General features: G+C 37.8%; 1 long non-coding RNA gene across 1 annotated transcript; it reads left to right on the forward strand.

Annotated features, from left to right (window-relative positions):
* The first annotated feature begins 1,685 nt into the window (after positions 1-1,685).
* Positions 1,686-17,115, forward strand: LOC118761165. Its single transcript, XR_004997188.1, has 3 exons — positions 1,686-1,705; positions 14,993-14,997; positions 16,988-17,115. It is a non-coding gene; the product is annotated as an uncharacterized LOC118761165 (long non-coding RNA).
* Positions 17,116-20,391: the final 3,276 nt, after the last annotated feature.

Below are 20,391 nucleotides of genomic sequence, written 5' to 3' on the forward strand. Positions count from 1 at the left end.
CGACTTAATCCCTTTATCTGAACTTGTTTGTCCCTCCATGTTTAGCCCCTAGTGGGTAGTAAAGAAATAGGTATTTCTTCTGCCGCTATGTTCTGAGTTCAAATTCCACCGAGGTCGACTTTGCCTTTCATCCTTTCGGGGTCGATTAGATAAGTACCAGTTACACACTGGGGTCAATATAATCAACTTAATCCATTTGTCTGTCCTTGTTTGTCCCCTCTATGTTTAGCCCCTTGTGGGTAGTAAAGAAATAGGTATTTCTTCTGCTGCTATGTTCTGAGTTAAAATTCCACCAAGGTCGACTTTGCCTTTCATCCTTTCGGGGGTCGATTAAATAAGTACCAGTTATGCACTGGGGTTGATATAATCGAATTAATCCATTTGTCTTTCCTTGTTTGTCCCCTCTGTGTGTAGCCCCTTGTGGGCAGTAAAGAAATACGCAACTGTGTGGAACCCTGCCAAATGAAGTACAACTAATTCAAAGAGCCAACCTAGTCTCACATCAAATATGTAACCAATAAGGAGGAATGAAGAAATCTGTGACCCACAGCTCCCTATCAATAGAATTATTAATCTAATATTTAGTTTAATTTTGTTGTGATTTTCCACAATTTATTCAGCGAATGGTGTATTTTTCTTAATAGTTGAGAAACATTCGGTTGAAACTCTGACTATGTCCATCACGTGTCACACAGATTCTGTCCCAGAATTACATTAACCCTTTCGTTACCAACCCGGCTGAAACCGGCTCTGGCTCTGAGTGCAAATGCCTTGTTTCCATAAGTTTTGAATTAAAATCTTCCACCAAACCTTTGTCACAATTTATGTTTCTAAAACTAGCTGAATGATAACTAAGTTATTTTACTAAATTCTTTATTTTATTTAAAGTAATTGAAAGAAACACAGAGCATCTCAAAATAAATACAGTAACGAAAGGGTTAAGGCCACATATATCTATGGAATACTAAGCCAAATTACACTATAGTTAGGTCCTGGACCTGTAATTAAAAGGCCTAGCCATGTCACACTGGGTTGTACTGATTCTACTTATGGATTATGCTGTGGGTACATGTGTGCTGTGGTATACTCAACCAGTTATATGTTAATATGTGTAACCATAGGACAGCAAGCTGACAAAATAATTAGCACACTGGGCAAAATGCTTTACATTCTGAGTTCAAGTTCTGCTTAGGTTGACTTTGCCTTTCATCCTTTAAGGGTTTATAAGATAAGGACCAGCTGAATGTATAACCAGTTCAGTTGATCATACAACTGAAATGATCATCCTAGAAACAGATGAAGATCCATTTCCTTTGATTTTTGTTTACTTATACTCATCATCAAATGTGCCAATGAGGTAATCTCTGTATGGATGTTCAATTTGCTAGAAATAACAGCCAAATCTCCTTCACACTATGCTCTAACATTTTAAAAATGAAGGACACATTAAATAATGTTGTCCTATAGGCATAGGAGTGGCTGTGTGGTAAGTAGCTTGCTTACCAACCGCATGGTTCTGGGTTCAGTCCCACTGTGTGGCACGTTGGGCAAGTGTTTTCTACTATAGCCTTGGGCCGACCAAAGCCTCATTAGTGGATTTGGTAGACGGAAACTGAAAGAAGCCCGTTGTATATATGTGTGTGTATATATATATATATATAATATATATATATATATATGTGTGTGTGTGTGTGTGTGTATGTTTGTGTGCCTGTGTTTGTTCCCCAACATTGCTTGACAACCGATGCTGGTGTGTTTACGTTCCCGTAACTTAGCGGTTTGGCTAAAGAGTTTCAGACTTATCAGAATAAGTACTACGCTTCCAAAGAATAAGTCCTGGGGGTCGATTTGTGTGAATAAAGGCGGTGCTCCAGTATGGCCACAGTCAAATGACTGAAACAAGTAAAAGAGAATAAAAAAGAGAATTACAAGCAAAACATGTGGCTGAAGTGAATCTCATAGTGTGAAGAATAAACACAATGTGCTGTTGTCATGGTAACTAGCTGTTAATGCCTCGCTGTCTGTTGATTGGCTAAAATTACCCAAATTTTCCCAACTTTAATTCCAAATAGCATCAGGTTCTTTAATTTACGAGATAAAGTAATTAGTTGAACATAATCACAATTCAGAACTGCATCGATACACCCAAATTAAAAAACAATCTGAACAAAATTGAAGGGGGCTGATTTTGTGAATGAAACAGACTAAATCCATTGTCACTATTCTATATTTATGATTTTGCACGTGTGCATTTTTAAAAAAATATTTTGTTGACTACACAGTATAGTAGGGTCAACTGGGCACCATCTGTAAGAAAAACAACACCATGACACAATTCACTCTTCCAGAAATTTGGAAACAACATGATGTACTGCTTGGCTTTCATGCCGGAATCTCAAATATAAACAGATGGTGAACACACAGAACAACCATTGGCTTGCCTTGTCCCCAAAACATGTACCGAGAGTGATAAAAATCAAACATCCAGTCAGCATCATGGTGTTTGGAGTGATCACTAGTGATGAAGATGTTATGCCACCATTCATCTTTCCACATGGCCTCACACTCAACTTGGTGGCCTATATCAAGTGCCTGGGGGAGGTAGTGCTGCCCTGCGTCAAGAGGGTGACTGCTGCACAAGCAGGAGAACCCAGTCATGGCTGTCTGACAATTTCTGCGACCACATCACCCCTAACATCTGGCCACCTAACTCACCAGACTGCAATCCACTTGATTATTATGTGTTGGTCACAATTGAATGAAAGACCAACAAAACTCTTTGCAACACCAAAAAAGAATTGAAGGCAAGGATTATGGCAGCATTCACCAACTTAACCCTTTAGTGTTTAAACCGGCCATATCCTGCCAAAATATTCTACCTATTTTATGTTCAAACTAGTCAGATATGGTCATTCATAGCTACCTTATTGTGTCATTTTAAAAATAAGCAATCACATCATTGAAATCTCAAAGTCATGAAATGATGCAAGATGAATTTTACATAGTGTGAATACATAAGCTTTACATTTGACAGAATAATCTGAATGCTAAAGGGTTAAACAAGGAGACTGTCCAGAAGAGTTGGATGAAATTCTGAAGTCATTTGGAGGCCATGGTTGATGCCAATGGCGATTTTATTGAATAAATTTACTCTTTAGTATTTCAAGACATTTTTATGTAATTTTGGTAAATATATCTGTTGAAATGTGATGTCAGCGTTATTTTCATTTTTACATAATTTACATGGCAGTTAATTCACTGCTTCCTGCATATATTAATATATCCTTTAGTTCGTTTACAAGAAACATTTTGAACATATAAAAACTCCTGTTTTATTATGCAACATTAAGCTACAGCCTAATGATATCAACTGGAAAACCAGTTATTTGGGGTTGCACCGTGCTGTGCCGATATAATGTAGGATAAATATAGTAACAATAATAATAATAATAATAATAATAATAATAATAATGATCCATGGATGGAATTTATAAATATTTTAATGCATCGCTATGCCATTTCCACAAATCACATTTTCCTTAAATTCTGACTACACACACACATAAATTATATACTATCATCACTTAACAACCGTTTTCCATACCGGAATGTGTTGAACAGTTTGGTTAGATCTGGTAAGGTATGGGGCTGTGCAACACCACAGTGTCAGCTTTGGCATGTTTTCTACAACTGGATACCCTTCCTAATGCCAACCACCTTACAGTCTGTTCTTGGTACTTTTATTTTTTTTCGTGTCACTGGCATGAGACCATGAGGCAGTTTGAATTACAGGAGATTAAGAGAATGTAAAAATTTTGTAGCTTACTGCACAAGCAATAAAATTAAGAAAATATACTCCAGTTTAAACAAGGTGATTGTACAAAAGTGGTTCTCAACTATTTAAAAAAAAATTTGTTTTAATATATTTGTCTGCATGTGTTTATTTTATGTGTATTTCAGTATTATGTATACCTGTCATGTATTTGTATACATCATTAATATATAAGTGCATGTGTGTGTGTGAGAAAGAGTAACGTTTTCATGCTTAGATTTGTAAACTACGATAGGAATAAAACTGGTCAACAAAGAATTTGTCCCAAGAAAAGAAATGCCTGTATGTTATATGTTTTTGCATGCAAAATTCAAAGATAATGTCACATTATCTGTACAAAGTTCACATATTCCATTCACATTCATAATGCTGAGAAACTGTGTAAACATCGCAAATAACTTTTGTTATATATGAAAAATATGTAAAATATTAAGACAATTGACGAAAAATATCTATAATAAAATTTTAATTGATAAATATAAATTTTTATTAAAACAAAACATGCCGACGAAGTAAATCTCGAGGTGTGAAGAATTAAAACATGTGGGTGAAACACAATACATGTGATTGTCATGGTAACAAGCAGTTAATGCCTTGCTGTCTGTTGATTGGCTAATATTACCCAAATTTCCCAACTTTAATTCCAAATAACATCAGATTCTTTAATTTACGAGATAAAGTAATTGGTTGATTGTAATCAAAATTCAGTGTTGCATTAACCCTTTAGCATTTAAACCGGCCATATCCGGCCAAAAGTATTCTGCCTGTTTTATGTTCAAAATGGCCAGATCTGGTCTCTCACACCAACCCTACAATATCGTTTTAAAAATTAACAGCTACCTCATCAAAATCTCACAGCTACAAGATAATGCATGATTAGTTCAAAACAATGTGGATAAAGAAGCATTAATTTTGGCAGAATAATGCGAACACTAAAGGGTTAATACACAAAAATTAAAAGCAATCTGAGCAAAATTAAAGCAGGATCCTTTTGCAAATGAGAAAGACTAAATCCAATATTTCTTTCAAAATTCCTATTTTGTTTTTTGTTCATTCATTTAAGTTTGCAATGGCACTCTGCCTGTGAACGTTTCAGTGACCAGAATTATGTTAAACTGTGTAAAACATTAGAGAAAGAAACGAAGCTGTTACTTTCAACAAATATATCTAATATACACTACCATCAGAAATTAATTAGCACCCTTGATTTGCTCTTCACTCAAGGTATTTGCTGTCACCTAGTGGCCATATCTCGAACTATTGCTTTGTTGTGAGTTCACTGTTGCGCAGAACGATGACGTAACTTTGTTTGCAGAGCAGTTTGAGAGTCTACAGCCTAATGATGTTGACATAGCAGTGCAACAACAACTTGGAGTGCGGATGCAGACAAATCTTCCTTTGTTTAATAGATATAGGTAGCGCCTCGCAAGGACCGAAATCACACCGTACTAAGTTTTCTCATCGCGTAAGACGTTTTGAACAGCTCGTAGGTTAATTGATTTGTGTATTTGCAAGATTTTTTTTCCTCACAAATTCTCCTACACTCTGCTTGATGATGTCACTTCCGGTTCACAAAACTTTCTGTTATACATCAAATAAGGTGAGAAATTCTGCTTTCTTTCTTTTTTGTTTAATGAATAATAACTCATAGCAGTTTTGTTATAGCATAACATTATTCAAATGAATAGTTTTAATGAAAATAACTGGTTTTTATCGTTCATTCCTAGATGGGCCCAAGACCTCGCATGATCTTGGAGAGACGGTACGAGGCTCTCTCGTGGCGTGGGAAGCTGTCGGAGGCTGCAATAGCCAGAAAACTTGGTGTAGCCAGGCGCACAATTCAGTGCTTATTTAAGAAATATGAAGAAACCGGATCAGCAGCTGACAAAAAGGGTAGGGGACGGAAGAGGCTGACGACCCAGCGGGAGGACCGGATGCTGATCCGAAAGTTACTGTACAACCGAAGGGCAACGAGCCAGCAACTGGCGGAGGAGATGCAAAAGATGACAGGGAAGCAGTTGTCTACAACTACCGTCAAGACCAGATTACTGGAAGCTGGTCTAAAATCCTGTAGGGCCGCTCCTTACAGCCCACAAGACATGGACTGTGCAGCAGTAGTGGACAGTGATGTTCACTGACGAGTCGCAATTCAGTCTCGTCAGTGACAAGCCTGTCCATGTGCGACACCGCAGGGGTGAGCGCTTCAACAAAGACTGCATTGCTCCCACCATGAAGCATGGTGGGGGTGGTCTGATGGTGTGAGGGGCGTTCAGCTACAGTGGTGTTGGGCGGCTCTATGCCGTCGAAGGCAACATCAACGCAGCAAAGTACGTTGAGATAGTACGGGATACCTCTTTGGTGGCGAGGAGTACGTGCTCCAGCAGGACAACGCGCCTTCCCACACAGCGAAGCTCACAACCAGTTTCGTCAAGGACCATGGGGTGACGGTCATGGACTGGCCTGGCCAGTCACCTGACCTGAACCCTATTGAGAACCTCTGGAGTCGATTGGGTAGGGATTTGAATGTGCAGCAATACAGGAACCGACACAAGCTGTTTGGGGCACTTCTTGCTGCATGGAAGGCCATCCCTGCACAGTACCTGCAGGCACTCATAGACAGCATGCCGACCCGCATAGCAGCTGTCATTGCTGCCAAAGGAGGAGCAACAAGATATTGACTAAATTTCACGATTAATAACAATTATGTGGTGTGCTGGGATATGTTTTAATAAATTTTTGATTAAAAACGAGTTCGTTTCTGATAATAAGTTAATTAAATTAAGAAAATGTAAGAAAATGTAGAAATTTGAGAAGTGCTAATTAATTTCCGACGCAAGTGTATCTATAGGCACAGGAGTGGCTGTGTGGTAAGTAGCTTGCTTACGAACCACATGTTTTCTGGGTTCAGTCCCATTGTGTGGAACCTTGGGCAAATGTCTTCTACTATAGCCTCGGGCCGACCAAAGCCTTGTGAGTGGATTTGGTAGACGGAAACTGAAAGAAGCCTGTCGTATATATGTATATATCTATATATATATAACAGGAAGGTTTATGAAAATAAACAAAAGACGAAGGCAGGTGGAGTACAAACAAATAATGTATTAGTATGGTGCTCAGGAATAGAAATAAAACAAGTCTTTTACGTTTCGAGCCTACGCTCTTCAACAGAAAGATACACTGAAAAGAAACAAGGAGAGAAAAAAATTGCATGTAGGAGCTAACGATATATATATATATATATATATATATATATATATATATATGCGTGTATATGTTTGTGTGTCTCTGTTTGTCCTCACAACATTGCTTGACAGCCGATGCTGGTGTGTTTACGTCCCTGTAACTTAGCGGTTCTGCAAAAGAGACCAATAGAATAAGTACTAAACTTATGAAGAATAAGTCCTGGGGTTGATTTGCTCAACTAAAGGCGGTGCTCCAGCATGGCCACATTCAAATGACTGAAACAAGTAAAAGAGTAAAGCTAATTTTTTTTTCATACACCCTTAAAATACATATGCCTATTCCCACTTTATTATTTTGCTTTGCATGGATCCCCAGAAATCTTACGTGGACTCCCAGGGTTCACATGGACCCAGGTTGAAAACCACTAGTATAAAACAACACCAGCAACAACCCCTGACCTTGACCATGGAAGTCAAGTGAAATAGACTGGATGAAAAATCAAACAAAGAAACCTTTATGTCAAGCATAGATAACTTTTTTTTTTCTCTGGTAAAGAGTACAGAAAAGAAAATTTAATCTGTAATAAATTGTTGCTGTTGCCATTTAACTCCAGGCTAATCTAATCCAACAAACACTAGTAAGGTTGCCAAGTAAGTTGTGAGACAGAACAGAAAGGAGAAAAGCCTCTGTGACTAAGTTGGTAGGGAGAGGGAGGTGGATTTATGCCAGGTGCTGAAAGGCTAAAATGTCAAAGAGAGACAAGGGCAGGTGTCTTGCCATAGAGGAGATACATGGCTGTCCCAAATTGTACAAGGAAGGGTGAGTAGTAGTAATGGGGAAGAAGATGAAGACAAAGACAGTAGTGATAGGGAGCCAGAGTAATCTCAAGGTACAAGATGGTGAGTATAAGACAGGACAGGGACAATGGGTCAGGGGACGGGGGTGGGGGGAGAGGGGGGATGATTAGTTTCAAAAGAGTGTGAAGGGAGAGTAACAAATGGTTTAGAGATAGGAGCAGATGGGAATGTATTGAATGACAGACAAAAGTGAAGGTGTGGTTGGTGGGAAATATCAGTGTGGGGGAGGTGAGAGAGAAAACAGTGACTGGGAAAGGAGGACAGAAGCTAAATTTCTGGGGTGGTGGGAAGAATGAAGGAGTGGGGTACATAAGGGTATGTAGAGTAAGTGGAGCATGACCTGCAGATATGAGAGTGTGATGAGAATGAGAGCAGATATGCAAGGTGGTAAGATGGAGTATGGTAGAGAAGAGAGATAGAGATATCAGAATGGTGATGTTCAATGAGAATATTGTAGGAAAGGCTGTGAGCTGGCAGAACCATTAGCATGCTGGGCGAAATGCATAGCCATATTTCGTCTGCCATTACATTCTGAGTTCAAATTCTGCCGAGGTCAACTTTGCCTTTCATCCTTTTGGGGTTGATAAATTAAGTACCAAATACGCACTGGGGTCCACTTAATCCGTTTGTCTGTCCTTGTTTGTCCTCTCTGTGTTTAGCCCCTGTGTGTAGTAAAGAAATAGATATGCAAGATAATAAGATGGAGTATGGTTGAGAAGAGAGATAGAGATATCAGAATGGAGATGTTCTATGAGAATATTGTAGGAAAGAAAAGGAGGACAACAAGAACAAGAGAAGGAACATTCAGTGAAGATAAGAGTGAGGTAACTAACTGGTTGAACAAAGGAAGGTGGGGACCAAAATGTGTGCCAATTCTGCTCTTAAGCAGTCTTTAGGGGAATGAGCTATAAGGGAAATTTTGATGGACCAGAGTATGTTAGTAGCCTCACAGAATGCTTTCAGGATATCATTTTTGTTGTGATGGACGGGTCTTCTCAAGCCCAACAAATCAACAATCATCTCAGTCATTTGTCATCTCTGTGGGGATCAACATCTTGAGACCCACCTTCACTGCTTTGTCCCATGTCTTCCTGAATTTCCCTCCTCCACAAGTTCCATCCATTTTTAAACAACCAACACCTTTTTTTATGCTGCTCTTCTCATCCATATGATATGATATACATACAGGGTCCAGCGAATAAACTGTCATCTAAATTATGCTAAAATGAAAATAACACTGACATTGCATTTTAGCAGATATATTTACCAAAATTACATAAAAATGTCTTGAAATACTAAAGAGTAAATTTATTCAATAAAATTGCCATTGGCTTCAACCAAAGCTTTAGAATCTCCTACAACTCTTCTGGACAATCTCCTTGTTTAAGTTGGTGAATGCTGCCATAATCCTTGCCTTCAGTTCACCTTTGGTGTTACAAGGAGTTTTGCTAGTCTCTCATTCAACTACACCCAACACAATAATCAAATGGGCTGCAGTCTGGGGAGTTAGGTGGCCAGATGTTAGGGATGACGTGGTCACAGAAATTTTCTGACAGCCATGTCTGGGTTCTCCTGCTTGTGTAGTATGGTGCACAGTCCTGTTGCCAGACATAGGGTATTCCAGCAACCACCCTCTTGATTCAGGGCAGCACTACCTCTTCCAGGCACATGATGTAGGCCTCCATGTTGAGTCTGAGGCCATGTGAGAAGATGAACGGAGGTATAATGTCGCCATCACTAGTGATTACTTCAAACACCGTGATGTTGGCTGTTTGATTTTTATCACTCTTGCTACATGTCCGCAGATTGCACTATTCTCAGATTGACACCCAAACACTCTGAAATGTTCATATTGGAGCTTCCGTCATGAATACCAAGCAGTGCAGTATGTTGTTTCCAAATTTCTGGCAGAGTGAATTGCATCATGGTGTTGTTTTTCCCACATATGGTGCCTAACTGATTCTACTATACTGTGTAGTTATCAAAATTCAAAACAATATGCATGTGCGAAATTAAAAATTTACCATTGCACCCTATATATATAGACACACTCACACACACACAAAGCATTTATATAAGTAAATATACACCCTTATAATCATTAAAATTTATTTAAATCTGATATTATACATTCAGCTTATTTATTAATTGTTACAATGTGAATATTTCATATTTAGTAGACATGTCCATTGCATTTATATTGCAAGGGCTCTATTAGGCATATTACTGATAAGATGCCAAATATTCTCTTGTGGAATTCATTGTAGTATACTTCTTTCATTGCAGTATACTCAAAAGATCTGGCTTTGAAAATGCTTTCTTGATCTTTTTATGAAGTGCTCTGTCAATTATGTCCCAAAGGTGTTCAATAGGGTTCATATCTGGTGACTGGCTTGGCCATGGAAGCTTTTTAATGTCATTCTCATCCAACAAATCTTGGGTCATTTTAGCTGTAATAAAGTATTCTCTAATCATTTCACCCCTGGAGAAGATTGGAAGGAGTCCTTTCTGCAGTATGGACTTATATCTGAGTTTATGTTTCCCTCACATTCCACCAGCTCTGATCAACCATTGCTCTAAATTGCTCCCCAGACCATCACAGAATACCTGCCATGTTTCATTGTTGGCTGCAACCTTTTCACATCAAATTCTTGATCACAGAGTCTCCAGACCCACACTCAACCACTGTCATGAAATACAGCAAATCTGGACTCATCAGAGAACATGACAGTGTCCCAAAATGCTAGTGGCCTCTCCACCATCTCACTGGCCCAATCTTTTCTCTGTTTGATGTTTGCTGGTTGAAAAAGTGGCACCCTTCTTGCTGCTCTGCAATAGTAACAAAGTTTGTGGAGATACCTGACAGCTGTTCTGAGACTGGCATCAACTTGTTCTGCTATGCCAGAGGTCTTGCATTGAGGATTATCCTCCACACTTCTCTTAGCAAAGAAGTCCTGTCAGAGGGCCCTGGATGATCTGGGTGAAGTGATTTCTACTCTTTCCCCTCTCTGGTGAATTGCACAATCACTCTATTAGCAGGATCCCAAGGTTTTCTGCAAATTTTCACTGACCATGTCCACCTTCAGAATGACCACAATACCACAATACAGTTGCTTTGAAATTCAGACAGTTCCAAGGCTTCTTTTGTACATGGCATGATTAAACAATCACATATTGAACCTGAAACATGAAAATTTCAATTAATAAAAACATAAACCTTTACGTCATCATCATCATTTAACATCCATTTCCCATGCTGGCATGTGTTGGACCAATTGACTGAGAACTGGCAAGCCAGGAGGCTACAACGGGCTCCAATCCTAATGCCAACCACTCTGAGAGTGTAGTGAGTGCTTCTTATGTGCCACCACTAAGTTACGGAGACATAAACACACCAGCATCGGTTGTCAAGCAATGTTGGGGGAACAAACACAGACACATAAACACATACACACATACATGCATATATATATATATATATACATATATATACAATGGGCTTTTTTCAGTGTCATCTACCAAATCCACTCACGAGGCTTTGATCAGCCTGAGGCTATAGCAAAAGATACTAGTCGAAGGTGCCATACAGTGGGACTGAACCCGGAACCATGTGGTTGGCAAGCAAGTTACTTACCACACAGTCACTCCTGTGATATATGTATATATCATAAACACAAGTTTATATCAGTTGCTCTCTCTCCATATGTTTCACCATTGTGGTTATTTGTATCCTCTGCAGTGGATGTTCTGAGTGAGTCACAAGTTCATGAGGTCAACACTATATTCCATTATGTTACACAGACCTGTAACTGAAAGATTGGCTGATGGCAAGAGGTTTTTATATGTCCAGAGGGAAATAAACAGTGAGCAAAACAAACAAAAGCAAGATTGAGAGAGTAAAAAAAAAAAACAAGAGAAAAAAAGACAAAACCAAGTGTGTACTTAAGAAAGAAAAATGTAGGAGTCAGAGTGAGAGGAAGAGAGAGAAAGTGAAAGACATAAAAAAGACCAAATATAAAGAAACAGACAATGCAAAGAAGGTGTGTTTTGTATGAGTTAGATTTAGGTGGGTGCAGCCAGGACATTAATAATAGAAATACAAAAAGGGTCATGACTTTACGTTTGGTGGGAAATATATTAAGAGATAAACAGCTAACAACTAACAAATAAACATATATGGGTATCAGAACTTACACATAGGTCAATGTGTATATTTCTATAGGGCTAAAGATAAAGATACATATGTGTGTGTGTGTGTGTGTAAATTATTAAGGTGGCTATTCACAATTTGGAACCAATTGGCAACAAGTACAGTTGTCACTAAAGTGATACAGGGTGCTTGTAAGCACCAGCATTGCTAGAAATAAGAGTCAAAACAACTCTTAGCCACATGAGAGCACTTTTCTATCAGCTGACAAGGGAGACAGGCTCACTCCCTACGACAAACACACACACACGTGTGGGTGTGTGTGTTGACAAGTTAAGAAATAATTAAGATTTAGTTGAATTAGGGACTTAAGTTGAGGCACCAAGTCACTCCTGTTTGGTCGACACCGCTCGAAGTTAGGTGAATAAAAAGCTAATAAGTAACAAAGATGTCCAGGTATCACTGCATTACAGCTGTTTCATAATAGTGGTTATGTAGGAATCCAAAACAATAAAACTGATATAAACAGTAATACCACAAGATATAATAACTCAAGCATTATTGATACAACACCTGATAATACTACAACAAATTTGAGTGATACTATTGTGATAGAATTAATACTATTATTATTATTATTATTATTATCATTATTATTATTATTATTATTATTATTATTATTATTATTATTATTATTATTATTATTATTATTATTATTATTATTATTATTATTATTATTATTATTGAGTGAGAGAGCAGTGCATGCCATCAAAGTGACACTGGGGTAAAATATACGAAGCCCAGTATACCCATCATGACTACCCGTCTGATAAGGGTACACTAGCACATGCATCACAACCATATGTGCGTGGCATAGTGATCTCATATCAGGATAAACAGCACATGACCTTGCAGGTGGGACCCAGTTAGAATTTTCTTCTGATCGAGTAACCCATCCCGCTCAAATGGTCCCTAAATAAGGATTGTTTAAGGATGTTGAACGAAACACCCATGTTTCCAAAGGTGAATTATCCAAACGTCCAAGAATTCCTTTAAACACATGGATATGATGCTCCCCCACTACTTCTGTTCATGATCAGAGATGCACATATTGTCAGCTACTAAAGGACATGGTCAACTGGTCATGGTCAAGCAACTGACAAGCAAATCTGTGGTATTGAGCAGAATATTTGCTGTAGCCCATCTTTTATACTAAGACAAAGCAATGTACATGATAACACTTCCAATCAGTTAAGATCAGAAACCATGAGAGCTACTGCCTGGTACTGCATCAGGGCAATAATAATAATAATAATAATAATAATAATAATAATAATAATAATAATATAATAATAATAATAAAATGCCCTGATGCAGTACCAGGTAGTGGCTCTCGTGGCTTCTGATCTCAACTGATTGGAAATATTATTCTGTACATTGTTTTGTCTTGGTATAAAAGATGGGCTATAGAAGATATTCTGCTCAGTATCACAGATTTGCTTGTCAGTTGTTTGACCTTAACCAGTTGAGCATGTCCCTTAGTGGCTGACGATATGTGCATCTCTGAGCATGAGCAGAAGTAGTGGGGGAGCATCATAGCCATGTGTTGAGAGGAATTCTTTGCAGTTTGGATAATTCGCATTTGGAAACATGGGTGTTTCATTTAACATCCTTCAATAATCCTAATTCAGGGATCTTTTGAGCAGGATGGGCTACTTGATCTGAAGAAAATTTTAACTGGGCCCCACTTGCAAGGTCATGCACTGTTTATCTTGATATGAGATCACCATGACGTGCACATATAGTTGTGATGCATGTCACTGGTGTACCCTTATCAGATGGGTAATCATGATGGGTATACTGAGCTTTGTATATTTTACCCCAATGTCACTTTGATGGCATGCACTGCTCTCTCACTCAATAATAATAGCAATAATATCCCCAGCTGCAATTGTAGGGTAATATCCCAATGCCCATTATTAGGTCGTTGTTTAACTCAAAATGTTGTTTACTAATGTGCAGTAATGACTGAAGCATCAGGTGCTTGATAAATATGAAGAAGTGCGTTAATAACCATTTTTCATCTTTTAGACTTAGACATAAAACCAACAGTACATCATTATCTAGTAAAATCTGGGAACTTAAGGATAGCAATAGTAAATTTAGCCTTAAATGGGATATAGAACATGGCTAATCAATATGGATGCGAACTATGTTGTATGGAAACTTATGAAATTTTTAAGTATAGAGATAAGAATAATCTAATTAATTATAGATTAGACCTTTGAGTATCTTGTGCACATAGGATCACCCATACCTTCAAATACTTTAGAAACAATATTATACATATCATACTATGATTTGGTGGCAGAATTATCTGGGGTGTCATATCTTTTGTATGGAATTATACATAATGTTGCCCTCTTATAACCCCTACCTGTTTAATTTGCATTCCTACTATACTTAGATTACACTATTTCCCCATTGGTTCTAAGACTTTCTTCCCTATCAGTCATAATATGTGTGTTTACATTGGATTACCAGATTTTACGCCTCCCTTAAGTATATTATATGCCTCCTGTGAACTGTTATGATTTTACACTCATCTGTGCCTGTAATAATATATCTTACAATTATTTTATAAAATCATTTTCAATGGTAACTTTATCTTATTTTATATATCTATTTAATTACCTTTCGTTAAGAATACCTTGACTTATCCTTATTTTTTATCTTCTATCTCTCTTTATATCCGGTATACATTTTATGGCATCTGCAAGGTAAAATTTTTATCTTTATTTTTACTTTTTCATTTTATAAATTCTTTATTGGAATTTTATACAAAATTTTTTCCTTTTATTCATTTTTATTTTATTTTATTTTATTTATTCTTGTATCTTATATTACATTATTGTATTTTATATATCTATATACCCTCATATATACCGGTGTAATTTCTAAGGATTGAGAAAGGGTTTGTAACTTCTCTCCATAATAATCGTGGTATAATATAATACAATATGGTATTTATATTTATTTATTTATATTTATATTTTACTAGCAGTTAAGCCCGGTTTCACCTGGTCTGTTTGGATGATGTGGCTGTGATCATCTTCGGTTAGGCATAATCTATAATGGTTTTTCTCAACCTTATCATTTCGGGTCCCCTGTTTCGAGTGGAGCCTTCAGCTGTATGAAAATTTCTTCCCCCACCACTGTCAAAAAACAGCTTCAGGAGTTGTGAAGAACGAATTTGTACGTAGTCTGTTTCTGAGAGCTTTTCTATTGGACCTCTGTCTAATCATTAAAACATTGATTTAATTATGAACATAGAAAGAAATTATACATTCATCCCTATTTTTGTAAGCAGTTGTATCCGTAAAAATTTCGTTTGCAGACAGCAGAAATTGAAAGAAGATATATAAAATGGACGTGTGTGTGTATGTGTGTGTGTGTGTATCTGTGTGTGCGTGCTTGTGCGTGTGTATGTGAGAGAGAAAGAGGGTGAAAAAGAGAGATAGAGTGAGTGAGTGAAGGTGTGTCATTGAGTTACATTGGCTGACACGGTGACTATGAAGCTTTTGAGACAACAGATGACTGGGGTGATTTGAAAGATGTGAAGAAATGCCATCTTTTCAGTGGAGCACTTCTTTGTAGGCAACGTTTCTCATTCTCCCTTCTGAATTACAAATGTATAGACTTTGTGGCCTGCCAAAAAAGGAGCATCCAACGTAAAGTTGACCGTGGGAGAACACTTGTTCTGTGAAATTTAAACCAACCATTTGCAATGATTGACCCTGTGCCTTATTTATTGTCATTGCAAAGGAGAGTTTAATAGGAAATTGAAGCTGCTTAAACTTGTAGATCATATCGGAGGGAGTGAAGGACAGTGGAGTTATAAGAACATCTTGACCAGCAGCCGGTCCATTCAAGATGGTTGCCTGCAGAACTCGGGAGTATAATTTTTTGATTATCATCCGTGTGCCTTTACACATTATTGGAGCATCCAAATTCCACAGCAGCATGAAGGGTGCGTCAACCTTAAGATGGAGTTTGTGAGGTGGAAGTCTTGCAGGCATTTGGGAATTAAGGAATTCAGTTGTGAAAACAGTCATATCATCTGGGTTATCATGCATGTCAACGGACTTGAAGGAGAGTTTTTCTCCAGGAAGCAGATTGAGAAGTTTATTATTGATAGCGGTGACTGTTTTATTGTGAGGCGCCAAAATTGCTCTTCCTTGTAGGCAAGTTGTGTCAAGTCTTTGGTTTGCAATGTCAGGAAAAACTGAAGAAACCAAATCATCCACGGTAGGTACAAAGTTACCAAATGGTAAATGAATGAAACCATCAGTATCGCCAGCTGCAGTTCCATTACCAACATTGAGAAGCTGCACTGAGAATGTGGCCGTGTTTTCATCGCCATGCATCTGAACTCTCATGTTCGTAGTCAGGTGAAGTTTCTCGATGTGGTGCCATAAGTAGGATGATTTTATGGAAGCATTTACCTCGTCAGCTCTTGTTCCTCGTGGAATGACAGGTAGAGTTTGTCGGAAGTCGCCAGCAAGCAGAACAGTCACTCGACCCATCATTCTCATATTGCGTCTCAGGTCTTGAAGAGACCGATCGAGCACCTCAGAAGCCGCCTTATGACTCATGGTTGCCTTATCCCAAATGATAAGGCGGCACTCAGTGAGAAGATTTCCCATGGCTGAGCCATGACTAACATTGCAATTTGGATTTTCCTGTTAGGTCAAGTCTAGTGGTAATTTGAAGGCTGGGTGTGCTGTATGACCGCCATGCAGTAGAGTTGCCACAATGCCGCTGGATGCAACTGCTATGGCAATCCAATTTTCCTGGCAAATTTTGGTGAGCAGGAGGTTCATGAAAAAGGTTTTTCTGATTCTGCTGGGAGCATCCAAGAAAGTAGAAATTGAAAGAAGATATATGAAATGGACGTGTGTGTGTGAGTTTTCCCGGCTAATTTGGCTAGAGTTTTGCAGTCAGCACGAGGTGGTTTGTGTTTATCTCTCAAGTCGAATTGTTGTTAATTTGTCTGCAATAGCAATGCCCGGACAAGTGAAAATATCTTCATTTTTTACTCCTTTACCTGCAGTAAAAGGACTCAGGAGCCCTTCTCCATAAAAAATTGTTACTTTTCAGTAACTAAGGGGACTAGGAAAAAATACAAACTGCATTCCAATCTATGTACCCGTCTCCATATGTGTGCCATTTTTCACACAAATCCACCCAGCCGTTTGGCTGTAAACCTCAAGACAAGAAAGAATACAACGAATGCCCATGTCCAATTTATATTATAGAAGATAATTGCACTATATATTTCATTTATATATATATATATATATATATATATATACATATAATATTTTTATGCAAATATATGTGGTATTTTTATACCTTTCTATATCCTTTTAAATTTTTTCATAATATTGGTAATTTTTATATGAATATATTTTTTCTAAAGTTTTTAAATAATTTTACCTGATATAGAAATATTTATCTTCTATTTTTAGCCCTTAATCTATGGTTTTGATTCAGTAAGAAATGTGTACTCCTACTTAGATGATATCTGAATTTAATTATAGGTTCATTATTGAATAATTTTAGCATGAATACCTTAGCAGTATGCTAGGAAGAAACATTATGAGGTTTCTAATATATATAAAAGTCCCTCACTTTTATGGCTTAGGTTGATTTATCTATCCTTCTTCTCTTACTAGGTTCTTAAATCCTTTTTAAAATTTTAATTTTTTAATACATAAATTTTGCAAAGTTTGGATACACATCTTTTCCCATTCTTTAAATTCCCACACTTAGATCTTATTGTGACCTCTTTCTTCTTTTTCTTTACTACCCACAAGGGGCTAAACACAGAGAGGACAAACAAGGACATACAAACAGATTAAGTCGATTATATTGACCCCCAGTGTGTAACTGGTACTTATTTAATCAACCTTGAAAGGATGAAAGGCAAAGTCGACCTCAGCAGAATTTGAACTCAGAACGTAGCAGGAGATGAAATTCCGCTAAGCATTCCGCCTGGCGTGCTAACGTTTCTGCCAACTTGCCGCCTTATTGTGACCTCTTTTGTTTTCAACTTTAGGCCCCTTTTATTTTATAATCATAATATGTTAAGTCACTGCCATCTTTCCTCTTTCTGGTTATCACCTCTTCTCTATATATTATGTTACTAGCAACGTCTGAGACATATTCTTTTATGTAGAACTGGTTGCTTTTATGGTTCCTGTAAAATAGGGGTAGGGGTGAGTATCTGACATTAATTAATTTATCACCACCAACAAAAACTTAACTGTCAATTTCCAATGGGTTTAATTCCAAGGAGTTTAGACTACATGCTGCTTTGAGTCTTTTGAAAAATGATAAGGATAAAGATGAACGTAGCTATATCAGCATTCCTCTATCTTGACACCCATTATTTTCTTCTGCCACTCTTAATTAAAGTAAGCTTTAAGTATTTTTTTCCTTAAATTCATTCTGCCACCAAAATGGCAAAGAGAAGCAATGTAATTATTTTAGTCTTTAGTGCTGATGAAAAATTTGCTAAAAAATTGTAATGGAGTATCCTGTATGTTGGAAATCTATATAGTCGTCTGCACCCAAGGAGAGAGGTTTATTTCAAATTGATGTAATATTTTCATTCATCGATTAAATAGAGCTGCTTGAAAGAGGCATAATGTACTGATACCTGGACACCCTTGTTACTTAATTGATATATATATATATGTATGTGTGTGTGTGTGTGTGTGTATATGTATATATATATATATATACATATATATATATATATATATATATATATATATATATTATATATATATATATATGTATGTATGTATGTATATATATATATATATATAATATATGTATGTATATATATATATATATATATCATCATCATCATCATCATTTAGCATCTGATTTCCATGCTAGCATGGGTTGGACAGTTCAACTGGGGTCTGGGAAGCCAGAAGGCTGCACCAAGCCCAGTCTGATCTGGCAATGTTTCTACGGCTGGATGCCCTTCCTAATGCCAACCACTCCGTGAGTGTAGTGGGTGCTTTTACATGCCACTGGCACAGGTGTCAGACGAGGCTGGCAAACGGCCATGATTGGCTGGTGCTTTTTACGTGCCAACGGCACGGGGGGGCCAGGCGAGGCTGGCAACGGCCACGATTGGATGGTGCTTTTTACATGCCACCGGCACGAGGCCAGTCAGAGTGGTGCTGGCAACGGCCACGTTCGGATGGTTCTCTTACGTAATATTGGCACTGGTATCACAGCTGCAATTTCCATTGATGTTGATCAATTTCGATTTTGATTTTGATTTTCACTTGCCTCAACAGGTCTTCACAAGTAGAGTTTTGTGTCCCAAGAAGGAAAGGTATACATAAGTGAACTGGCTACATCCCAGGTAGAGAAAGGTATACATAAGTGGACTGGCTACATCCCAGGGTCTTCCCACGCACAGCATACTTCCAAAGGTCTCGGTCTCTAGTCATTTCCTCAGTGAGACCTAAAGGTGAGACCTCGTCCCAGGTTTTCCTGTCCATCTATATATGTAAAAGTTCTAAAATCTTCACAGCCTTGGTTTTTATCTTATTCTAAAAAAGAATTGTGTGTGTGTATGTGCGTGAGTGTGTATGTGTGTGTGTGTGTATGTGTGTTTATGTGTGTGTGTGTGGTGTGTGTGTGTGTGCGTGTGTGTGTGCGTGTGTGTGTGTGTATACAGTAATACCTCACTTTAGGAGGATCTGCTTTACGAGATCCTGGGCTTACAAGCTTTATTTTTCAAACACATGATCCAAATTTTGAATAAAGTGCAAAAGTTTCTACTACCATAACAAATACTTCTGCATGTTACTGAGAAATTTATAGAGAGTGAAAAGAAGCTTCTTCTCAGCAAACAACTCTAGACTTGTTTTTTAAAAAGATGTCTACAAGTCTGTTTATGAGTGCTTGTGAATCAGTAATTGTGGTTGGGAAGCAAGCTTCTTACCACACAGCCATGCCTGTGCCTGTATGTATATATATATGGTAAATTTTTTGCATCCACCCTGTAGTAATAATGAGAAGATGAGATAAAGTTTGCATCCACATAATCCTTCCTTCTTCTCTATGGTGGTAGACAAGTTTTAAATGTTTTAAATCATCTTTAAAAAATAACCATTTAAGCACCATTTAAGCTTTCAGCCCAAAACACTCATTAGTCTTTACTCTTTTACTTGTTTAAGTCATGTGGTCAGCCCGAGGCTATAGTAGAAGATACTTGCGCAAGGTGCCACACAGTGGGACTGAACCCGGAACCATGTGGTTGGTAAGCAAGCTACTTACCA

This window comes from Octopus sinensis, unplaced genomic scaffold (genome assembly GCF_006345805.1).
Source record: "Octopus sinensis unplaced genomic scaffold, ASM634580v1 Contig09956, whole genome shotgun sequence".
NCBI classification, from domain to species: Eukaryota; Metazoa; Mollusca; class Cephalopoda; order Octopoda; family Octopodidae; genus Octopus; species Octopus sinensis.